This window comes from Sparus aurata, chromosome 13, assembly GCF_900880675.1.
Source record: "Sparus aurata chromosome 13, fSpaAur1.1, whole genome shotgun sequence".
NCBI lineage: Eukaryota > Metazoa > Chordata > Actinopteri > Spariformes > Sparidae > Sparus > Sparus aurata.
The window spans coordinates 7,357,667-7,384,107 of record NC_044199.1 but is presented as its reverse complement, the minus strand read 5'-3'; the positions used below and the strand labels follow the sequence as shown (position 1 = coordinate 7,384,107).

The 26,441-nt window shown below is 41.6% G+C and overlaps 1 protein-coding gene across 5 annotated transcripts in view; it reads right to left on the bottom strand.

The window, feature by feature from the left end:
* The window catches only part of LOC115593785 (RNA-binding protein Musashi homolog 2), a 263,938-nt gene that overhangs the window by 223,321 nt on the left and 14,176 nt on the right, over positions 1-26,441 (bottom strand). The gene's annotated exons all lie outside the window — the stretch shown is intronic.

Genomic DNA, 26,441 nt, shown 5'->3' with positions numbered 1-26,441 from the left:
TGATGGCAACTTCAGCGTGGCCCGCGATGAATCCTTGTTGTGCAGTTATGCACTTGTTACGAACAATACAGCACAGTTTTCAAATTCTCAGTTGTCCCATTTTGTCAACGTGCCATTAACAGTTTGCCTTTCAACACATGTCAAAGTGTTTGAGAGGAGCCAGTTTAAAGTCATATCAGATCTTCTTAGATAAGCCAAGCTGACATTTATCCCCATCACACATCACACTATAAACTACAGCTGAGTGAAAGTGCGGTGTGCAGAGCACAGTGCTATTACACAGGCAGACACCCACCGCATCATTTATCCTGCCCATAAATCAGCCCTCTGCTCTACTGCACTACCTTGCTCCTCTTGTCCCAGCAGATCTCTCTGACGTATCATTATATCTCATATACCTCCACTAAAATAACCTCTACTGAGCCTAAGAGCTTAGGATGTGTGAAAAGGAGAACCTGAACCCTCTCTCCGTCTGTCTGCCTGGGTGATGCTTTGCATTAGAGCATCAATTAGGCCTGTGATATACGCTTGTTGTTTTACTGCATACTGTTCCGTCTCTCTCTTATGGTCGCAATGAGTAATGTTTGGGGTTGTATAATGCGCCATCTCTTCATAGCAAAGTCTAATCCTGTGCATGTGATATATCACTGCAGGTGAGAGTGTCTGCAAAATGAGGACATTCTGTAATAATGAGGATAATTGAAGGGCTGAGCTAACACTGGGTCCCTACGACAAGCTCCACATTGTCTGTGCCTAACTCATGTGGCGCCCATCGCTGAATCTGAATTCCACACCCATACGGCCCACAAACGTCCCTACTCCTTACATTTATATTTAAAGCTGGACACGGTCCTCTGTGATCCCAGCTTGGCTGCAATGAGCAGATCTGTACCCGACATCGGGGGCGAGCCCAGAAAAAGCGGCCCATGCTTTCCCCGACTCTATTAATGAACGTCTTTGCATGATATAGATCACGATTATTTAACATGATTACAACTACATGGAACTTTTAAATCATTATTTTAAATGACGGTTGGATTAATTATGTATCCATTAGAGCCTGCCGAAAATGATCATCATCTGATATTGGCCTGTTACAGATATACTGCTATCAACGTGTCTGTTGTTTGATATGAGCCAATATGAAAGCTTTTGTTTTTTTCTGATTATAATGCAGCAAACAATGCTGGAGGTAATTTAATAAGCAATTAAATTACTTGGTAAAAAAAAAAACATGTCCTAGTTGGAAAGCAACAGCAGTTTACAGATGTGTACATTACAATTACACATGCAGTGTTGGACTTTATTTTCGGAGAATTGTGGCGTTTTTACTTTTGCTTTTCTGTGCACCAGACATGAATAGCAGAGAAGAAGAGCAACAAGACCCGCTGGACATAGAAAGAAAAGGAGAGGGCGAGAGTTGAATTTGAGTTTTTTTGACCGAGGAACCGAAAAGGAAAGGACAACAGGGCATCATTAAAATGTACGACGATGAGTGAACGCCTCGTCTGCTGAATGGAGATGACAGTAACGAACGGAAGCTGCAAGGGTTAACATCTGTACGGATTAGAGATGCTGCTCATCAGGCAGGCAGGGGGGGCTGAGTAATGCCTGGGTCCCCCTATCAGTGGGGGCTGAATCAAGGCTCTGTGGAGGGAAAGGCAGCAAAGCAGTGCAGCACCACTCAGGCCTGTCTAGAGAGGACTCGCTGTGTACCCCTTCACTTAGCCAGCACTCAACTTCTGATTCAAGTGACAATGCCACGGAGAGGGGGGCGAGAGAGAGAGAGAGAGAGAGAGAGTGAGAGGGAGAGAGAGAGAAAGAGAGAGAGAGAGAGTAGAGAAGCAGTAGAGAAGGTAAGAGGCTGTCAGCACTAGAGTAAAAGAGAGAGTAAACAGACATTTTTAGTGGAGGTGAGGAGAAAAAAAAAAAAAAAAAAAACAAGGACCAATTTATTTGCCAAACTGTGAAAGCCAAAATGAAGAAAATATAGGGCTAACACCTACAAATGTGAGGGAAAGTTCAAGAAAACCCACAGATTTAACTTAAATTCGGCCTAAAAAAAAGGAACACTTTTTACTTCGGCTCAACTCCTGTCTACGTGTGCGCTTTTCTCCCCTTGACTGCTCATGCCTCCCCCATTATTCCTCCACTCTCCCTCGCCCGGCGTCTCTTCCTGTCTCCACTTTGAAAAGCAGCGGTGTGTTTGTTCGAGAGGCTCTTGCATCACACCTGTTTGTTTAAGCTGCAAATGACGCTAGAGACAAAGCGCGCCTGTCTCTGCAGACTGCCCAGATATAGCCCCGCGGTTGCCAACAACACAGGACTCCCTCTACCTCTCACCCTTTTTTCCTCCGCTCCCGCTCGCCCTCTCCTACGCCGTCTCTCTCTCTCGCTCTCCGACAGGGGAAAATGCAGAGCACCGAGCCTCAGTAATCATTCCTACAAGCACAGCAGAGCACTAAATACTCCCAGAGCACCTCAGCTTAGTCCCATGGATAATATGAGGCAAAAACACTAAGTGCAGACGCACTCTGGCTTGCTTAACTTCGACTTATCACCCCAATAATACCGGCAGACTACCAAGAGCAGTAGCAGACCAGTAAAAAAAATGTTTTAAAAATCAAGGCAATCACTTCTAGACTTCTAGGCAGTGTATTATCATCTATAAATAAAGTACAGGCTAACAAAATCTGTATCACAGTGCAATAATCCAGTGTGAAAAAGCTTTACCCGGAGCCATTTACAATGACCTGCACTCCAGTCTTAGCCAGCACCTTTAGATCCAACCACACATACAATATGATAAGCAGCTGAGATGTGGAATCTATTTACCGCGGCATTATCAAAGAAAAAAAAAAATAACGCCGGGCCCTTCTGATTTTACACTCACAATAGGTTACGGATCAAAGAACCTGCTATCAGCAGTCAACATTATTCTCTGAAACAGACCTGAGAGGAATCACGCCGTAACCTCTGCTGTGCATGTCGTTTTTTTTTTTTGTTCTCCACATGCATCATACATAAGCGAGAATTCAGGCTCGCAAGCACTCATAATCAAAGCTGAACACACAAAAGAGCAAAGACTGCTCTTTTTTTTCCTCTTTTTTTTTATTTGTCCTGTGGGACAACTAGCAAACGGGGAGAGGTCAAAGGTTAAGGACATAAATAGACGCACTAGGTTAACATCATTGCTTGTTTTGGCCCCAACAATGCACTGAGCAAGTCATCTCTTTATTGACAGACCCGAGCGCAAACGCAGCAGCTGACAGTTATTTCCTAAGACAGAAATGTCCAGAATATAATCAGCACCTTAGGGCTGACAGTTTCTTTCTGAATAATTTTCTCTTAAATACTACATAAGGCTTTATTGCAATAGATTTTCTTCAGTTACAGGACAAATTATCCTTTTTTATTAAAGCATTGCAGGTAAGTATTAAGGCTGTAGGGAGTGGAATATATCTGGTCCTGTGCAGAGGTAGGTTTAATAGGTTTTTGTAGGAATATGGTTATTAGAGCTTGTTATGTTGGCACCATATACCAGTCCGTTCATTTTTTGTTTTTGTTTTTGTTTTGTGTGATTAAAATGAACATTTGAATAGTGAAATAGTATAAAAACCTCATGTCTTCCAGGTCAAATGTTGCTTTATAAATAAACAAGCATCTGTTACTGATATAAACAGCACAAGCTAAATGTTGCATGGAAGTTACAACGCAGCCGGCGACTACTATCTTATATACAAAATATTTTATCGCTGTCATGTTGTAATAGTCAATCAACTGTCTGCTCAATTTTGATTGTTTTCTTATTTTTAGGCTAGCCAACAATGACTTGAACAACCCTAGTTATGTTATCCTTTGGTAATTGCAAGAATAAAGTAATATGACAAAGACAAAAGTGGACTTTCATGCAGAAGAACTTGAAACACTTTGAAATAAAAATGGATAAGTTAAATGTTGACCTCACACATTCAGATTTACTTCTTATCGCATTTAATTTAAGACGTTTTGAGTCTTTTTAGGGAGCTACAGACACCCTGTGCAATGATTTTAATGTGTTTTTTTAATTTCATTTTGCTTATCTTTTCAATATTTTGTATTAAGCGATACAGCATAGGAGACTGTTTACAACTGGTTCAGGTTTGGAGAAATCGAAGAATGGTTTTGCAGAAAACTATCAAATGACACATCGTTCTCTCTTTTTCTTTCTTTCTCTTGCTGTGTGTGCCCCTCAGCTTTGTGTCTACCTGACAAGAGTGGAATTGAAGTCAGATGTGTAACCCTGGGGGCCTCTCTGTCTTCATCGCTCGGGTGAAATTTTCTCCAAACATTTTTGTCATTCGCCTCCACTGACGGACGAATTTGCAGCGAAAGAAAAAAAACCAAGGGGGTCTCTTATGCTCATTTAGTGCAAGGGTGACCTACACTTTGGAGCAGTAAATACCAGTCTTCATTCGACAACTGAAGCCTAAATTCAGATTTGTTTTCAGCGAGGGGCCTCGGAGTGTGCGTGCCCATTTTTTAAACGGGTGTGGCGGCCGATGGCAAATAACGTATTTGCTCTGCTCGCATCAATATTCAGCTACAACATTTGCTCTTATGCTAGACACCAACACAAGTGTAAATAAACCATTTGCAGCTTAAACATTTTCTAACATGCAACTGTTCCCTCGCCGCTTGACATTTAGTGACTAGGCAGGTCGATACATTAAAACGGCACATTATGAGATCCATCTCAGCGCCAAGAGAAAGGCAGGAAGAACTGGAGTTTAATACTGCACACAAATGGCCGCATCCATTTTTATTAAGCCGGGTATTTTGGGGTTTTGGTAAAAACTTCTAGTAAAGGAAACTCATTACGTTGAAAGCAGACTTTCAGCCCCCAAAGCACAAGCACAACCTGCTCTCTACCATCCCGGTCACCCTTTCCCACATGTGCCTTCATAAATCAGCAGGGAACTACTCCCGGGTGGCTTCTCACTGTCCCTCCAGCTCTCCCCTCCATGCTCTCCCCATGACTTCCAGATGTGAGTCACTCCTCGAACACGTCAGGCTGCTCTGTTTTTAAAGCTTGGATTAAACCGAGAAAAAAATCATGTAAATGGCACAATTCTATGTACATTACTAAATCTGGTAGTATAAATACGGCACTGATAGATTCACTCCCCCTCACGATGAACCTTGAGGCAGGTAAATGGCCCTCTGGGGACGGTGTTGTACGTGGTTTCAATGGCCCCAGTCTTGTTACCACTTCAGGCACAAGATGGAGAGACAGGTAGACAGGCCCCAACTCTGACCACCACCTGCTATCCACAGAGCAGACCCCCCGCCCCCGCTCCTTCCTTCTCCTGCTCCGCCTCCACCTCAAAGCCGTGGTGAAAGAACTTTGCCCCTCTTCTCCTGCTCGCATCACGAGAATCCCCCCTCCGTCTGGGAGCCCGAGGGAGAGGATACCTGCGACCGAAAGCCAGTAACATGGCAACCGAGTCAAAAGGCCTCCATGCCTGTTGCACGGCAGGGCGCTGGCATTTACTTCCCCTCATCCGCTCCCCGTTTCATCCTCGAGGCCCCTAGCCCCACCCGGGAGCCTAAAAGAAATCCACTGTCCTTGCTTTCTCAGCTGCCTCCCTCTTCCCGAGTTAGGAAAACAATATTCCACAAAAGAGAGCGAACGAACTTCCTGTCCTTTTGTCCGTCGTGCAGGCCAAAGGTGCTGTTTATTGCACTCCCCTGCGTGATTCCTGTCTCTACGCACAGGGACTCTTTTTGATGGGAGAAAAAAAAAAAAACAGTGAAGCCCTATTTGTTCTGTGTTATAATTGTCTCTACACTTGCAAATGTGCAGTTGCAATTCAGGTATTATTCTCATATCCAAAGGCAAGAAAAGAGGTGAAAATATGTTTGTGAAGTCGTGGAGTTTAGATTTAGGTCATGGGGGACGTTGGGTTCTCTGTGTATTTCCATAAGGCCTTATTTTTCACAAACAGCCAAAGCAGCATGCATTTTGTCACAGCCAGTCTTTGACCAGCTGCCTGTTGCTTCACAGTATGTGGGCATGATTTCCTCCGAGGTTTTTAAATGGGTCACATTCGGACTAAAAGATGCCAGAAGTTGTGCTCACACACACGACTGAAGAATCCTGTCTACTTTGTTTTATTATTGAGACGACAATTTTACCTCATTTTTCAGGAAACGGTTTTGTTTGCACACCCTGTTTTTTGCCACTGAATTACTGAAGTATTACACATTCTCAGCAGTGATTTTCAAATTTGCACCCAGCCAACAGTCTTATTTTTTACGCTTAATGTTTTACCTTAACTGTATAACGTCCATCTAAACTCAACTAATTTGGTACTGTTTATTAAATATGCCACCATTTTGTCAAATGCAGTGGCAAACTACATAAATGACCTATTAATAACATTTTAATGTACTGAATCTCATTTGTTGGGTTAAATGGCTCAGTGGGGTCAGTGTATCCATTGACCATCCATCGTATTCACTTCTAACACAGTAAGAGCAAATATAGCTTTCATGTTAGTCCTTAAACTGAACAGCTACTTTTTCTTGGCTATAATTTCCCTTTGCTTAAAAAATGATTGACAGTCGGCACGCCGGGCTGTGTTCAACGCACGCCACGACCGTTGAGCGTGACTAATCAAGAAGGCGTTGTCAATCAGGCAAGGCTATGGAAAAAGCCAGGAACGAATGGGCCCATCTTTGCCGCTGGAGGCTGTCGGATAACTAACTATGTATAGTAGCATACAGCCAATAATATTGGCTGGTTATGTATCGCAAGGCTTCACTTATCAAGCGTATTAATAGCAATACTTATCATTACTAACGTGTTTAGTTTTTAACACGGACTTTGAATTGAGTTAAGTTACTGTTTAGATCTTTGGTTTAAATCAGATGAAAGTTGAGTTATTTGGAGGCACGGGTTATTAACCGTTTTGTGTGTATTCAGGTTAGAAATTGGATTTATTGTAAATATTAGTAACTTGAAAACGATGCCGTTCATAACAGCGAGCATTTCAGTGCAACTTTTGACATCTTAGACCACAACTAAACATCGTATGGGAACACTTAACTCTCGACAGAAGCTCTGTTGACCGCTTGCATGTAGAATAAAATGATGTCCAGCTATTCAGAGTTCAATTTATCAAGCTATATGAGATCATATGAACTGAGACTGTTGGCTATGCGGGTGCGTCACTGTGGACATTGTCTGAATAATGAAATAAATGGACTATGTGTGTGTGAATTATAATGATTGTGTAAAGCTCATTAGGTCCTTATAATGCTATATGAAGCTGCATTTGACACAAAGACGACTACATAATGGTGCAAACCCTCGCAATTACTCCGCCAAATCACCCCCCTCCACCCTCCCTCTCCTTCTCCACACACACACACACAAACCCCAATTTAACCAAGAGATTTGAAACCAAATTACCTCAAAATGAAAGATAATCACGATGATTCACTTTAAGGAACCACAACAATATTTTCACATTAAGACTTGAAAAGTCAGCACCAACAGTTTTAAACAGCTCTATGCAGGGATTTTATTTTATTTTCTTCCTGCATCTTTTTTTTTTTTTTTTTTTTGCACTGTGTTTGTGTTTCAGCACGTCGATATAAATGAACTGTGTGATTATCAAGTATGGAAATACAATGCTGTGATATATAATTCTCTTTTGTTTAATTAGTGCAACACAGGATGGCAAAAAATGCAAATCAAAGACAACAACATCTTGGTGCCGTTAAAAAGAAACATGGATCCCGTCTGGATTTACATATTCAATGTAATCAGCGAGGGTGGTGACACATCAAAGCATTTTGCGTTAACACACCTGTTGCAGCATACAGTCATCCGATGTACACTTCTCCTGCTTACTGGGCATCCCTCCACCGCACAATGTAACACGGTCTTGTCAGAGGAGGAGAGGTGTTGTGCTTATAATCTTGCTTAGGGAGGTGCTAACCTCACCATCTTGTAGAGTTCCCGGTGACAGAGGGAGAAGGACTCGCCCAGAGTGAAGGAGCCAGTGGCAAGCTCATCGATCAAAGACCGGGAAATGTCAAACGCCAAGTACCAGGCAGAGATTTTTCTTTTTTTTTTATGCAAGCCTCCCGTCTGCTAAATCTACACCTCACAGGCAATTACTCTGAACAAGAATTCTTTTCTCACCGGTACAATTAAAAAAAGAAAAAAAAAAAAAACACAGGGTCAGTCCGTGAGAGTTTCGGTTACTGACACATGCCAGCTATTATCATCATGCCTTTCAAAAAGTGTTTGACATTTTGATGTGAGATGAAGTTGAGGTTTCAAGCAATAAAAAAAAATACATTTAATCACTCTGCTTTTATTCCAGCGTTTCCCACACATAGACTTAACTTGGGCAGGCCACACAGGTATATTAAAAAACGGCCACCCAAGTATATTTGGCGACCCATTTAGCATGTTACACTTCTACCGCACCATCTGCCCTTCTCCTCCCCTCCCATCCGCTGTCAATCACACATGCTTTGCAGAGGGAGAGAGATGCTCTCTGGTATTACAGCCCTCCTGTAAATGTTTGTGACGCGACCTCTCCTAATTTAATGTCGGCCTACTAATGCTGTTGTTCGGCACAAGCTTGTAAGAGCATCTCTTTTGCTTTGGTGTTTTATCAAATTGGTGCATTATTTGCAAGAGTTTGGAATACTGTCCAGTCCTCACAAGATATTTCCCCAAACTATTTTTCTGCACTGAATACCCCGAATCAGAATCAATATGCAGAGGTCAAACAAAATCCGTCAGCATCTTAAAAAAAGCCTGCTTTCTTACAAATATTTTCTTGCTTATGAGAATTTATTTCCCCACTAAGCTTACTTCCAGGATTAGTGTCACCACAATTTGTCCAAGGATCAATTAGGCAATCGTCTGTTCGGTCATGCGACATTTCTCGAGCAAAAATGCAAAACATCCTCCAGTTCGTGCTTCCCAAATGTGAATACTTTGTGCGTTTCTTTGTCTTGTATGCTAGTTAACGGAATATCTGTCAGTTTTGGGCAAAACAACTAATTGGAATTTGTCACCTTTGACTTTGGGAAAGTGCAATGGGCAGTTGGTAGGTAATAAGCCGATTCACTGATGAAGAACTTCCAACAAACTGCACCAAAGGCAAATTTAAACGTCATTGCAAAAGCACCCGTTTCTGACTGAGATAACGACAAAGAAATGTCTGACAACTCTTGGATCTTATCCAAGGGAGAGAAAAAAAAAGGGACTGGACCACACCGATTTACTCCAACATCCATCACTCTGTTTGCCCAAGTAAAGCCTGCAAATCAATCAGTGTACAATTTTTCCTTTGGGAAGATTGCCGTCTTCCGGCTCAGAAGCACCTGAAGTTGATAATATGTTTGAGGTAAGCATCCCAGTGGAAGGCTTGGTTGACTCTCTGTGACTCTCCTCCAATCAAACAGCTCAGGAGTAGATATATAAGCAAGTTAGCTCCACTGTATAACTGTGAAAATTACAGTGAAACGATTTCTCCATATCCCTAATGATAGAGATTTGAATCCATTCAACTAGACTCGGATGTGAGGCTTTAGAAAGACAACACAGAGAACAGATGTTGGAGCCTGCTGATAATAAAACAAAATTACATTGTAATCTGCGAAAGATACTTTTTGAATTTTCATCTGCGCTAATGTGCTTTTCTGTGAAATACCTTCCCGGCCTTACTTTCTCGGCGACTGACGCTGTTTACCTGTAATGTTCCAGAATCTAGCAAATCATTGCATTGCAGAATCCAAATGGCAAACTAATTACTCCCTCTCCTTTTGGAAAAAATGTACAGTACAGTGTAGCCGAGGGCCACCGCAGGATGCCACTTTACTGCACGGGGAGGAAATATTCCACCCTTCATTATCAACGTAAACAAGAGGCAAATGACACAGGAGAAAAAGGAGAAGTATCACTGGCAACAGGCAGATAAGAAAGTTATGAAAGCGGGGACAATGAGAGAGAAAGTGACAGAGGGAGCTGCTCTTCTGTTCGAGCCATTACCTTGCTTCTTGAGACACTACAGTGAGGAATGTGTGTGTATTGTTCAGCAGATCGATCCATCAGCATACCGTATAGGACAAGGCGGAGGAACTGCACTCTGCTTACAAACTATTCAGATGCAAACATGAGCTTTACAAAACACACTTGTACATCTGTAGGATGGCATATTTTGCGATATTCACAGTATTCAACAGCAGCTGCGCGATATGATACAGACATTATGATTGCGTTATGATTCACGATTAGTGGGAATGATGTTTTCTTACATCCAGACAACAAGATTTATAGACAAGGACATCTCTGCAGTATTGAAGTACTTCATTTTAAGCCTGCCATATTGTGATTTAGATATTATTTCAATTAATTGTGCAGCCCTAGCATAACTGAGCCTCAAGAGTAACACTGATTAAGAGAGTGTTTAAGATATTTAGGATAAAGACTGACAGATGTATTGGTCAACAGATATTATCAGCCAATATTGGCCTATTGCATATCGGAGCTGGTGCTGATAATATTAGGAGCACCAGCACAAAACATTCAGAGCAGTATTTCAATCAACATCCACCGCAACACATTCATATTTTTTGAAGTTGCACTGGTGCACCTAATCATGAAAGTTGCACTGTCTCCAAAAAAGGCTGCAAAATGCAACTAAATGGTCACAGTCACAGAGTGGGTTGCGTGGGCTGGACGGGTCAAACAAACACAGGACTTTCATCCAGGACACAAAAGGTCATATCTGTTCCTGTGCCACCAAAAGTCAACAAAGAGCAAATTCAAATTTTCATAACATGCTTATCATGCACATAACTTAACTTAACATTATGCAATGTATCTAACTCAAACCATGATCTTTTGCTAAGCCTTAACCTGAGCAAACAGCGATTAGCTCAGGGAACAAGCAAGGTCCGGTACACCTGTCACAGGTACTGTCCAAAGATCATACTTATGTCTTCTTGGGAGTCACTGACAATCAGTTGTTTATGTATGAGGAGTTGTGTAGTTGTCATCCAGCAGTGAGACCGTGTTTTCTGTTTAAGTAGTTCAGCTCCACTGTTTAATACTTTCATCCCTACTAAATATGCAATATAAGAGCTGACTAAGGATCAGAAAGCTTACAGTCTCATATCTGGATTTCCATTCATATGCTCTTCTGGTAACAAGACAAACATCTATATCTACTTGCTATATGGATGCACTGAACCGCTTTCATTCCCAAACCCCGTGTTTGTTTCAAACTCGACAAATAAAATCAAACAAACATTGTGCAGTTGCTCAGGCTCTCTTCTCTTGCTCCTCTCCCCCGGAAACAAAATACCATTTCGGAGATTTTAAAACACACCGACATTTATTATTGATACTCCGACTTGTAGCTTTGGTTGTATTGCATGGTCCATCCTCTCCTGTGGCAACTTTTAATAACGTGTGTGCATCCCGGCTGCTTCAGCTCACGTCCAGTTCAGTTACAGACCCTGAACCATCTGCAAGGCTCAAAATGTTCTTTCACTTTGTGCATAAATAAAGGAACAAATGTGTCCTACAGTGTAATGGCACTTCAAAGATCACAGAGCTTCTTCTTTTTTTTTTTTTAATGTGTCCATGTCCATGTTGAGGTGCTCTATTGCTTTTTCTGCTAATGTGTTAGCCCGTGGCTAACACGTCTCTTCACAAAAGTGAGATGACTCAAGCTTGTAAGGTGCTGCCGAAACCACTCCGGGCGGACACATAATTTCCGTCAGCGGGTGCCATATTGTAATCAAACAATATTAGGGCTAACAAAGAATTTGGGAACTAAGGGGAGTGTAATGAAGGCTGCACTCACTGTCAGCACATTTGCAGCTGTAATTTAAAAAGGCAAAGATATTCTATTAGAACCTCTGCAAGCCCTTAATTTTGTGATGCACAACCCCACTGAGCTGAATGATGTAATTTGAATATGCTGTCCGTTTAAATGTGGCCTTCCGGGACAAGAATGTGGTCACTGCGATTTAATTGGAGGACGGCAAAAAACAGTCATGGCAGCAACAGGGAGAGACAAAAGGGAGAAGGGGATTTCTGTGACGGCCTCATGTTTTTCACAGAGATAAATAAAAGATGATAAACATGGATTAGAGAGGCCATTTTGTCTGCTCTCTCCTCTCTCTTTTCGAGTCCCGGTGTCTTTGAGAAATATGTCTCTAAATTTAGCATCAGATTTATCAAGCCGAGGCAATCCAGGGAAAAGGGAAGGGGGACTTGGGAATAGAGAGAGCAAAAGAATGAGACAAGGTTGAAAGGTATCTAAAAGACAGGTGCAGCAGACAAAAAGATTGAGGGTGGCGGAGGTGGGGAGAGCGGGGGGCATTGTCTGGGAGATCCTGTCCATCACTTGCCACTTTTAGAATGAAAATACATCTCCGCTAATATCCGCCCCGGCGCACACACATATAGGTTCGCACACACCGGCAAGACACATGAGGAGAAAAGAGATGTGAATTTCAATTAAGCAGGTAAGGAAATTAAACTAGTGTTACAGTTATAAAGTCAACCAAGCAGATAAAGACTCCAATACCGCGAAGAGAGTGGGATAGAAGAGACGGCTGGACAGAGAGACAAACTCATTCGCACACTAAACAAACGCACACATATGAACACAAATATACCCACAGAAAAGCCAGACAGAGAATAGATCCAAGGTCAAAAGAGGTCAGCTGCTCTCAATTTTTGGGGGGATAAATTTCCCCTTCCTGTCCACTAACTGTCCACTCTGCAGAGTGAAATGAGAGCCTCATTAAAGTGGCGCCACATATAATTACCAATGATGTTAATGAATTCTTTGCCAGTATTTACTCTTAATGCATTCATAGATGCTGCTGTTTGCTGTTTTTAATAACCAGCGGAGGTCCTGACTGCTTTATGCAAATGAAGCGCTTCAGACAACGTGACTTGCCACTTTTTCAAACCTCCGTTATCTTCTGAAAATAAACTTTGGAGACCCAGCCACCAGTGTCACCTCTTTTTTTTTTTTTTTTTTGGGTTAAAATTATCTTCAGACGGTCTATCCGGGAGACTTGAGAGATAACGTTCCCGGACACGTTTCCCTAATTGAAAATTGTGGCCAACACAATTCGGTTTACTGACTATCTGCTGCCAATCAAACGCTAACGACGGGTCAACTTTTAGTAGCATCAAATATAAAAGTGGTTTTACAGCTCTGGCCAGTCTCCCTCGCTCGCTCTTCATTGCAGTCTTCCATTTGCAATGAATGGAATCTTGTCATTCACCACTATGTTTTACTGGTAGAGGTAAATTCAGCCTCTCTCCTTTTCTTACTCTCCTTTTTTTTTTCTTTCCTCTTCCTCTGCCAACTAACGTCCTCTCTGAAAATTGCCCTTGTTCGGATGCAAGATTTACATGGGATGCAAATCCTAAAAACTCCACAGTAGCAGTGTGTACACCTGGCTGCCAGGTCTCAGACAAGGCCCTTTCTGTATAAGCTCTGCCACATTGTGTCAGCATAAAATCACAATACCGCAACAACAGTTAAAAAGTTAAAGAATTGCTCGGCTGACGGCGGGTCGGCGCGCGGCACATGCTGGCACGCGTGCTCATACAAATTCAATATTCATTCCGTGGATGGATTCCAAATGAATACTAAACACCTTGTCAATTGAGATTCATCTGAGGTTTGTGTTTATTCATTTACCAATATACATCTGCTCAGTATTACATGGGAGATTAACTAGTTCCATATGAAGGATTTATCTGAGTAGAGTCATCATGCACCTGTGTTCCCTAATGACGTATGTAAGGGCTTCCCCTCTTAGTCAATTAGTCAACTAAGTGGTTGTTGCAGCCTCATTCCACAGAGGTTTTTTTTTTTTATTCACCTATCTATTTTTATTTTGCAAATCCTTTACAAAAATAATCTCTCCCGGGGTCAAAGACTCCGAGTATATTCACATCACGGATTATTTAATTGTGCGAAATCAATCAAACAATTAATGCAAGAGACCCATTATCAATTCACTTGAGTCCCGCCATATTTCATACAGTGCATATATGGATTAATACATTGTAAATGCCTGTATTCATTTGGCAAAAGTTAATGAGGAAAGAAGGTGAAAATAATTTGGAGCAATATAAATGCAAAGCGAACAGAAGGTCAAAGTTGGACTAATTAAAAGTGCTATAAAATTGTCTCGTGCTATAAAATTGCTGCATGTAGCTATCAATTAGAAATCACAAAATGGTCCTAGGCGGCAGCGGCGAGGAAATGAATCTGTCAACACTTTTCATTATTGTACGATAACACGGGAGAAAATTAAGTCACAAAATAACTGTTACAAGCCGGACTTGACCTGCTTATGCATTACCTCTGTTTGATTATTTCACATTCTCGGCGACTCTGCAGCAGCGACACAGAGACCGGGCTTGTTTTTGCATTTTTCCCGACAGAGTGTCACAAGGGGTCTTCTTTTAATGAATCGAGGTGAAAGCAAAGGCAGTGGTGTAAATTTGTGGCAGCAGCACATGTGCGAGAACACAGTTTTTTTTGGGGGGGTAATTTTGTGACCAGAGATGTTGGCGCAGCGGTGGCACACCTGCGGTGCCGTCGCAAAAAAAGAGGTTGGATTAGAAGGAATAAATTACCAGTAGATGTGGAAGGGGCCGATGTCAATCACAGTCAATTAAATTAGGTCCTCTCATTCCCGTTAAAAGCAACAAGCTCCCCGCCATGTGGCAAAGACAGTTTCACCATAAATGAAAGTCCAAACTGGCCGGCCCGTGAAACCTTCTGAGCAGAGGAAATCTGTTGATGTCTGCGAGGTGCAGACATTGGAAATGTGCTGCCAAGACGTATGATATCCAATTTAAAGCTGAATTAATTTCGCCGCAAATATTGAAATCTCACAATTGGCACGATAAATCAAAATCTGTGAACAGCCAAGCTCGACACTGACATTAACTCTGAATATCTTCTGAGAACGGATAATGAACGGTAATTACTTCAGTTATGTGTTTGCTTCAATTAGACAGTGAGCGTTGAAGTCCTATCTAAAACAGCAGTTTCCCCTTTGTTGAAAAATAGTGGCTAGTTTTCCTATGATCAGTGGAGTGGGTGGCGCAGTCACACTGAAGGAAACTGGGCGGCACGGCAAGGTCACTGACTCAAAAGGTCACTGACTCAAAACGGCGTCAACAACTGATGTAAGAGTGGAAATTATGGATTGCCATGTTATTGTTTGGTATTCCGTGGAGATAATTAGCACCGTCGCACATCTAGCGCAAACAGTATCAAGTCAAGGGCTTTACTTCTATTGTTGAGAAAAATGTATAAAGACATGTTGTCCGTCTATAATAACTACTGTTATTACACTAATTAAACATGAATTACACGCCGGTCGTGCATTCACTCCTGTTGATTTTTTTTTTTTTTGCCACTGCAGCACAAAGTAGCTCTATGCTGATATATAAAAAAAAAAAAAAAACAGCCACAAAAATGTCTGCTTTTGTTACAAGGTCTATTTTGTTATTTGCAGCCAAAGCACTCAAAATATAACAAGCCGTATTTGGGACTTCTACGCTCAGAGTCGCAGGAACACGGTGTCTAGTGTGCACTTGGAAACAACATCTCTCCGGAGACAGTTTCATTAAGCGTGCAAAGCATTCATTTGAACCATTATGTCTGGTTTGAATATTGCTCATGTATATATAATAACACCTATAATTTAGTCGTTGTGGTTCAGATAATCATGCATAAAATCATCAGTTTTCAGAACGCGTTTCTCCTTCATTGTGTGTTTGATCGTCGTGCTCGCCGTACGTGCAGCCGCGGCGTGGATCGTTTTCCGTCCGACCATCGCACCATCTAATGGCTCGCATGCATGCATTCATTTTGCCCACACACTCGCATCTTATTTATTCATGTTACATATATCACTCATTTAGCGGTGATATATGTATTTTCCCACCGCTGCCACATTGTGTTTACATCTGAATCACTTTTCTGAGTTGAATTGAATGCAAAATCTAATCTCTAGGGCACGCACATAAACAGACAAATACAAATTATGGAGAGCCTACATGCACACACAACACAAATTTATCCAGATGATAAAATATGATGTGGCTGACATTGCCTCCAATGAAAAATTATTGGCATGAGCCAACATGTCAGCAGTATAATCATGAATGATGTGCGGAAGAGAAAGGTCACAGCTGAGGACCGAGGCATTATGTTGAGGAACAGCTAAGCTCTTTAGCGCCCTGACTTAGATATAATTCAGTATTGAAGACTCGCTGTCTTACACATTCACACATTCATTCGTGTGGTTTTTTTTGTGTGTGTGTGTGTGTGTTTTTTTGTTTGTTTTTTACCATACGGGACAATGTGATTCATGGCAGTGGTGGCAACATGTCATCATGTGAAAATAAACATGTGATTTCAGCACAGAGGAGTCACCAATTTTATTCCATCTCCATTTAGGTTGGAAGATTGTACATTATTATGGAATTGAATGACAGACCACCCTGCATTTAACTGCGGAGGGAGAGCAGGTGAAGGACTCCATCATGAATGTGGAGCTACATGCCTCTCTGTCTGTCCGTCTCTCTGTCCGTCTCTCTGTCTGTCTTGTCTGTCCTTCTATATGTCCTTCTTGCCGTGCTTTGTTAGAGCTCTGCCCCTCAGATTCTATCTGGTTCTTTCTACGACCGACAATACCGCGGAGGTTTTGTTTGAGGACAGGTTTGGACTGAATGGCGGGCCTATGATTCTTATCATAAGCAGACTGGCCACCTGCATTTACCGCTCCAGAACTGTTACACTTTCCTTATGTTAATACTCTTGAAACGCTTATCTCCGGACAAACCTTTTTTATCTTTTATCAAGACGGATCCATCCAAGTGAAAAAAATACCCCCTAATTACAGCATATTTTAATTAAACAACAAAGAATCAATGCTCTAAATGGTTTCAGCTAATTACATAATATTTGTACATCAAAGTGACAACCGATACACCACAGTCACCTTCTAGTTAAGATATTTTGGGGCTGCAACACAAAGGAAACGCATCACACAGCTGCTGAGAGTGACAAGTAAAATAACAGCGCAAGTTCTGAAATATGTAATTACAGCATAGAAGATATTTCCGTTTGCCTCTTTTTATTTTGGTCTATCCAGTCATGTTTGGTTATTAATAGAGTGTTGCTCTATTGACTGTGTGAGGGCGGTGACTAAACCAAACATTAGGCTGGTTCGGTAATGGTAAACCACGACCGTAGGCCTCTAACAGTCACACCATCGCAAGAACAAAAGAAGTCATGGAAGCCAAGCATGAGCAGATGCATTCTGAAGTGAATTAAAAGGATGTGATGTTGAACAGTTGAACAAGGAAAAGGCAACAAAAGCTACCGGCTATCGCTATTCATCATCACACAACCAACAACAGCGCAACTAACAACCTGATGGGTTCGTCTTGCACTCTCAATCTGAGGCGCTGGTGGCCCAGAACAAAAAACAAACTTAAAAACAAAACAAGAGCAATCTGGCCTGTGAGATTCCAATATCTTACCCTACAACGACAACTGGATCCAATCGTGGCAGAACACTTCGGTAAGTTGTCCAAACGATCCTCCAATCAGGCGGACATGCTCAAAATAAAATGACCAGACTTCAGCTTTACTTATACAACAGACTAAACTATAGATACTGTAAGACACTGTATGTTTAAACTTGCTACTGGAGTAAACTTAACGTCAGTTCACAACAAATACAACCTATTTACCCGAATGAGCATCTTAACAAAAAAGGCACTGCTGAAACACTGGCCAAGTATATTATACTATATATATATATATATAACGTATTACAGTAAATGCTTATGCATTTTAAGTGAATAAATTAGAAAAAGAAAAATGCTTGTATTCTATGTGTTTTCTTTGTGCTGTGGTATCGAAAGCATTAAAAAGTATTGTTTTTTTATACCTGTATTGTATTAAATTTAAAATTGTGATATTGTTTGACTTACTTAATAAAAAAAACCAATACAAAACATACACTGCAGATAAAGTATAATGTTGTATTTACCTGTGCAAAAGTGAGCCTAATCATGTTAGTACATAGATAACACATAAGCATTGTATTTTACTCATAGAAACTAGTAAGTGTAGAGTTTGTACTTTGAAACATATAATGTATGATTCTACCATCTTTTCATAAGAGATGCTAGTACCGTATATATAGCTGTATGTATGTCTTGACACACCTGAGCCTCTCTGCCAACCGATGGCATATTACACTGTCTGTTGTACAAATCCCACACTGCATGTTTGAAACAGCGGGGAGGAGAAGGTGCTGAGAGGTACTGAGAATTCAGAACTGGACAGCGAGGTAATGCGTCTTGACAACACAATGGACCTCACCGTCCTGATCAAGCTGGACGTCCCTTTGTTCTTAAATGATTATTTTTTTTGTGTTTCATTCAAAACACAATCTCCAAAAAAAGGTCACCGTTACAAGAATTAGAAAATGTGCTCCTCATCGGCCTCTCCGGCTGCCAAAGCCACTCCCTGAGGCGATGACTTTCATAGTTAAGTGGCCCCTCAGCTTCGGTCACAGTCTTAGTTTTTTTTCCACATTGGATGGGCGGAGACTGAAGAAGATTGAAAAAAGATGTTCATATCATAAAAAAGGGCCGGACACCACCAGCTAATCCACCTGTCATATAATCGCAGCGCATTAATATAGAACAATGTTACAACTGCGGAGGGCCCAAGGTCAGAATCACTGATGGCTTGTGATGAACAAAGCCATTTAGACTGTCAGTGACATTGTTCTGATGAGAGACTACTAGAAAACCAGACGCTGTGTTTTTATTACTGGTCCTTGCAGTTAGGGCCCGGCATTATGTCGATATTATATCGTCATCGGATATGAGACTGTCCATTTTGGATATTGTTGTGTCGTCTTTCTCTGGTTTTAAAGGCAGCATTACAGTAAAGTATATTACAAGTTTACCCACTTAAGACATTATATCCACATTACTGACGAATATTTATCAAAACTCTCATTTTGTTAAAAGGTGAGGTATGTCTAAATTGGCCACTTGTTGAATTCGTACAGCCAATCACCAGAGGAACTACTGCTAACTGCAGTTGCTGCTAGCTAGTTAGCTCAGCTAGCTACGAGCTAGTGATCCTGTCAGCTGACTCAGGTACGCCCAGAGTAGGAGCAATTATGAGGGGATTTAAAAATACCGAGCCTTAAAATAGTGTGATAATATTTGGCCCAGCCATACTTGCAGTCCATCTGTTTTTTTAGTTTAGATTAAAAAAAAACAAAAAACGGGAAAAACCACAACTACAGGAAGACACACAAAAGATATCAAACTATTGCCTGGATTTCTTGCCGATCTATTTGAGAAAAAAAAACATGAACATGCTATTTTAATGTGAATAAAAACACATTTTCTTAGGTCCTTCCAAAAAAAAAACAAAAAAACAAAAAAACACAGCTGTTTCCCAGTGAATGAACAGAAAGTCACAAAGCTGCTGCTGCCGTAACAAACCTCATTTTCTGAATGGACACCAGTCGCTTTGTATTTTTAGATCCTTTTAAAAATAAGACTGATGTAACACAGAACAGTGATGCTTTCTCTCCAGGCTGCCAGAAACACATCAAACATGTGTTTTTGTGCGTGTGTTGCTTGTGTTGTTTGTATCTCTGCGAGCACATGTGTGTGCACAGAGGCTTTGATAAGAGGTCTTGAGAGGTATAGTGGAGGACCATGCCCTCCTCGCCTCTCTTCTCTATCCTGGCTAGCAGGCTGTCCTCATTACTGTCAGTCAGCATCAGGTTTAGCAGTGCCAGGCTCCTGCACAGCCCTCTGTCCTCTCTGCCCTGCCAGCACTAGCCTGCCTGACTGCTGCCATTGGTAAGCATTGTAAGAACCCCTCAATCCCCTAGAAAACCTAATTACTCTCCACCCGCAACCAAGGAGACCGGAGAAAGAGGCAGGCCGAGGGGGGAAGAAGAATCACACGCATGTACACTCCATTTATAAGCGCTCCGGCAATTATTCAAACAAAAGAACTGCGTGTTCGTTTTATATATAGCGTTTAAAAAAAAAACATAATTAAACAAGCCCTTACATTTACACATTGTTTATCTTTCCATTGAAGCTTAAGCATTGGAGGAAAGCAAGAAGAAAAAAAAAAGAGGACGCTAAACACATTTAGAAAAGTGTGAAGCACACTAAAAAAATAAAAAAATAAAAAATAAAAAAAAACATACCCAAAATCAAACTGAGCATCGCTTTGACTAGCCGTTAACTGGGTCACTCAGTTGGTGATTGTGTCTGACCACCAAACAAACAGTCATTCATATGTCTGTGCTCTGGCCCCATTTTCATCTGGAGCAGTTCCACAGAGGCCACTGAAAGCAAAGGAGCTGACGGGTCAGGGATTTAAACCCATCTCCAGCTTCGGCACAGTAGCCATTACCACCAGGTGGGGGTGAGGTGGTAGATTGGGGGTGGGGGGGGTGGAGTGACTCCTTGTGTCATCCTCCATCTAAAGGAGGGTTTATTTATGTTGGCTGCACATGTGGGTTTTTCTTTTTTTCATTCAGGGGGTGAGAGGAGAGTGACAGCGAAGAATTCCCATCAACTCGCTTGTCACTTCTCCGTCGTCTTCCGTCTGACTCTTGGTTTCACTGAAACGTCAGTGCATTTAGTGTCAGTTGTGGGAAGAAGGAAAAAAAAAAAAAGCCATTTCAAAAGTGCATTTATTTTGAGAAATACAGCAAATATCTTTTCAGCTGGGCATCTCGGTCGCTCACTGGGATAAGACCTGTGCCATATGCCTTGAAATGCGACGTCAGGTTCGGATAATAGCCGGCACAGCATAACATTCCTTCTCTTTCTTCCACTCCGTGTGCTATCTGCACAGTAGAAATGCCTTGAAATAAGAAATGTGTAATAAGAAATAATCTCCTTTCACATAATAAATATTTGGTGGGGCTCATTGTCATGAACTGTAAAGCCGAACAAAGATATCGATACGGCATTCTGTTCCACATTAAAGACTTTTGTCCTTGAATATTCTTTCAGACTCGTGCAGCTGTGCAGATCTGAGTTGGAACGGGGGAAGCTGGTGCTTTTAATAAACTCACAGGGACATTCAAAGGGGCTGGCAGCTACAGAGGTTTCATTTTCCCAGCAGTGAGCTGTGTCATTTAAAATAAGGATCATTTTCAGAAGGGGGGGAATATCATAATGCTAAATCTAGATCAAATAACTGAGCAAGGTGTACGACTGGATTTTACAAGGCCTTGTAATCCTAAAAGGCTGAAAAGGAAGAGAAGAAAAGAGCATAAAGAGGTAAAGACGGAGTGACAGATAAAGTGAAACGAGGAGAACAAGGAGAGAAGTTTGTTTTGTATTCACGTATGAAACTACCCACCTGTGCCTGCCTCATGCAAGCATGCGTACAAGTGGCCGTCTGCGAGTCTGTGTTTATGTCACGCAGCACAAATGCACAGGGGGATGAGAGCGCATATTTACTCCGTGCTGCCTTATTATTAGACTTCATTAAAAATTAAGACCTGAAATCTCCAGAACAGCAATACACCTGAGAGTCTTTTCTGCAGGTAAGAACATAAAGCACACACGGTCCCTGAGAGAGTTGTGAGGGGGGGGTCAGACAAGGGGAGGAGATGGGGGCCGCTGGTCAATTTGCCATCCACAGAGAAGGAAAAAGAAGGCAAATGGAGAGAGAGAAAGTGACATGCAAAGACAGAGAGTGAGACATAGAGACAGGCTAAGATAGCGAGAGAGAGAGAGAGAGGGCTCCAGCTGCCAGAGATAGACCGACACTAACAGCAGGCCAACAACAGGGAAGGCACAGTCACAGCTGTCACAGGTTGGAGTAAAATTTGGTTGCTTTGATGGTATTTTTGACTGAAAGCCCAGATTTACCTCAACCAGTGTACCAGCACAGTTCCTCCTCGCTGACATAAACGCGAGCAGTTTAAAACGGGACGTTTCGGGAGAGGAACTGTCAACGCAAACAAAATAAGCAGAATATCTGGAAGCATTGTCACAGCTGCTCCTGTGCAGCACACATCTATTTTGTGCACAGATAAAGTCTTCGTGCTGCATCCGAAAGACTGCCAGAGACGCGGTGACAACCTGTTCGGGATGGCTTACATGGCAAATCCCTTTATGGAGGCGCAAGGAAAGGGTTACGCCCATTGCTCCGTAAATGGTCGCTGCTCCTTCCTTTCATTTCCATAACAAGCCATGAGAACTCATCTCCCACTGAAGTGGCCACAGTCCCGCTGGCAATTAAAATCATGCTGGGACATGCCATGCTTGTGTGCGACTCCACTGTGGGAAACAAAAAGCAGCGGCAGCAGCAGTAATGACGCCAACAGTCGAGTGGTAAATCTCGAGCAATGTCGGCGGAAACCGCCGCTTTGATTTCTCCGGGAAACTGAGAGCAGGCCTCGTTTACATCTTTCAGTGCGAACCTTACTGGAAGATATCAAACGAGCAGACAGCAAGAAACGGAATCATCTCATCTCCGTCTTCTTTACCACTTTCTGCTTTCTGTACACAGCCACAACACTAGAAAGGCATGCAGGGTTTTTTTTATTATACTGCTGTCAGTATCTCAACAGGCTCGAAATTTAGATGGGAAAGAATTAAGGATTGGGGCTTTAAAAAACACACTGGAATAATTTGTTTGAATTCTTAACTGCTGAACTTCAGAATCAGGACGGCAGATTTTGTCATATTTCTTACAGTGCAGCTGTGTTCAGAAGAAATGATAGCATGTAAACATCACCCACTCCAGAAAAGTTGGGATGCTGTCTAAAACATTAATTAAACAGAATGGGATAATTTGCTAATCCTTTTCTGACGTATACTCAGTTGAAAAGAGTACAAATACAATATATTTAATGTTTTGACCTTTCACAGGTGATCAGGTTCGTGGGTGTGAAAGGGACATCCTCGAAAGACTCAACTGTTGACAGTAAACACAGTTTGTTGGCAAATGGTTCCATTCTGTTTTTATTTACATTTTGAAAAGCGTCCCAACTTTTTTGGAATGAGGTATTATATTCAGATAGACTTTAAAATATATATTGATATACTCCTTTAAAAATCAAGACTCAAGCGACTATAGAAACCATCTATGTTTACTACTACTACTACTACTACTATTGGGCTAGTTAGGCACCGAGTTGCATAAGGGTCCGTCTGATTCAGCTCAAAAGGTGATTGACCGATCCCATAGCTCATTTGCTTCACAGTTAATCAGAGCAGCATGCTGCAATCTCAGCGAAGAAAAGCCTGTGTTTTTAAGGCTTAAGTGTGTATGACATCCTCTAACCAATTTCCTGGAGGCAACCCTGGTCATGTCATGACGCTCTGTGAAAACACAACAGTGATGAATATATTAAATTCATCAGATCAGTACTCATCAGTAATCGAGAAAAAAAGCTCCTATAAAAATTAGTATATCTTTATTGAGGACGGCATTACATTCATGTTGATAGAATGAATCAACAACAGCTTGTTGTGAAACTAAATATTAAGATGCTGAAACATTTCGTGTTGAAATCCTGGCTTTCTAAAGCTACTTTTGGCTGCCTGTCTAATAAAGCCACAGCTAACCCCGGCCAGGCTGAATAGGCTGGGGAGAAACAAGGCATAAATGAATGTGCATAAAGCACTTTGCATCACATCATCATTGTTTAATCCTTTCATTCTCATCTGTCAATCATCTGCAGATGAAACCTAATCCCTGAATATTTGCGGGCGAGTGTGCATTGATACCTTTGACAGAACTTGTAAGCACAGCTTCTATTTTTAATGCAAAAGGTCCACTTTAAAGTCTTAAGATAAGCTTTGGTCGTGTGACATTATTCATTAGTAATGCGTGCACCATTTTGCATTTCTTTGGCATATTTCCTTTGATTGACAGGTCCTGTGGTTATCTCCCGTTTGTGCCCTTTACCAGCATTCTAGTGCAGATGGTCACGAAAACCATAGGATGCAAATGCAAGGTGCGAGGCAGACATAATCCGCACAGTGACTGACTTTTTATACAAGGACATGTTTATGTTTCCCATTAAGTTTTCCAGAATGGTACGTATAAATCCTCTGATTAAGCCGACCTTGTCATACCTGTCAAATCAGACTGTCTACTTAAATATAGCCTAATGATTATGTGTTGCCAAACTCCTCTCCGTCTCTTTCTCACCACCTCTTTACAGTGGAACTGTCCATGTTTTGGGGGCAGTGTCAGTTATGCCTGCTGATACAAGTTGTTTTTCCTGTGATCCTGTCATCCCGGTGCAAACACCTTCAGTTGTTTACAGTGAAATGTCCTCTGTGTTCACCTTCACTTCCTGTCTGTTTTCAGCATTACGCTACGTGCTGTACATACTGTATAGTTTCACCGTACTGCAGCATTCAGCAGCGGGAGGTCATTGGCAGGGTTACTTGCGAGGTCATTGTTAGCCGTGAGAAAATTAACGCTGATTGGTCTCGTCACGATTCGCTCCCCGAAGCCCGTGCCACCGAGGCACCTGCCAAGGCGAGCTTCTTTAAACGAGAACGAGGCCTATTCAACAGCTGCATAAGCAGCCAGGCAGGCAGACAGTGGAGGGGAAAGGAGGGACAAAAGAAAGCAAATGCAAAACAGAGAGGACTTTCTAAATGGGAACCTCAGAATGGGACTCTTTTTAAAGGTCTTAAATCAATTGAACAGAAAGTACAAACCCATGCAATGTTAATCTATCGGGCTTAATCCCATTGCTTTAAGATCCTTTATAATCCACATTCAATACAACCATTTTTCTTCTCTAACAAGCTTGCCCTATAGCCATTTTATAAATCATTGGTACAAGGCTTTTGCGGTGCCACAAATTCTGTTATGGTGTCATTATTTCACGGAGTTATGAATCATGCAAGGTGGAATGACAAATATGTTTAACACCAGAAGAACAGCTCAAAATATTGTATTTCCTTCTCTGAGTCATTGCTAAAAAAAAAAAAAAAAAAAATCCAACACTGTTTAAAAAAGATTAACAATAAACACGACAGCAAGAAGAGTTCCTTGTTCACTTAAAACTTGGAAGAATCATCAAACATCTGAGCTGTTTTATTACGCCTTCGACATTTATGAGCGCGGCTCAGAAGCGAACAAGTTAAAGTGATATACTTGCTATGTAAGAAGTGTGGGGAAACACTGGTAGTTTCTCAACCATATGCCGATATCCTTAAGTCACCATGTGCTCTGGCTTTGAAAGCCGGCGCTGCCAATTCTTCATTTGAAACCTGACCAACTCCTTAACAATGGCTCTCTCTGATCCAGTGGGAAGGAGAAAATCTATTATCGATTTCCACCTGGTTTAGACGGAAAAAGCCCTGATAGCGCTGCTGAATAGCGCTACACTGTACTGTGCTACAGCCTGCACATAAAGCTGGGGGGGGGGGATGGTGTGAGAGGGCATGTCAACAAAGCCCTTGACTATGCCACAGCACCATCTGCACACGCTGAATATTTAATTGTCAATAGAACTGCTCGAGACCGGTAATCAAGAAAAGGAAAAGATAATGTGCATTATGAGGAGCTCATACGACAGTTCCTGCGTGATTAGAGTTGGGCTTATTTTTTAAATCACCCATTCTTTCGATGCTAATTGTGACTATTCCTACACGCATGCACCACAATTAAAGATAGTTCTAAATCACTTATGTCATTCAAACCCCATTCAACTCGGAACGCTACAGATACCAACTCAATAGACTTATAATTCAGCCAGTAAATGTAATTCATCGCTGTCAATGAGGAGTCAACAACCGTTTCTCGCAAATTCAGTCAGGCTATTCACTTAAATAATAAAACTCTCGCTTTTTTTTAAACTTCAAAAATCTGGATCTTGACTTTGTAATCTTTCTGATTTCCCGTTTCCCCACATCAGAATAAAAACTTTCAACCAATAGGTAACGTGCAGATAAGAGCCGACGTCTCCTGTCAGTCAAACAATTCCACTGAGCCAACAGATGGTCTCACCACTTATTACTCTATTGCATTAAACAGACAATAACGCTTGATGTTTTTATTATTATTATATCACAATAATAAGACAGAGCTTCCTTTTCTAAACAGTTGACAATAAAAACAACCACGATGAGGGATGAAATGCAAATATGAGCATAAAAGCACCGCCGCAGATATAAAAACAGTGAGGTGATACAAAAGAGAACATAACCTCAATCATGCTGAAAATTTCCTTTAAGTCTAATATGTCCAACTTTAATTGCTTTGGTGCAACAGCACAGACAAGGTGAGAACAATGGAGCCAGACTTGGTTTTTCTCTA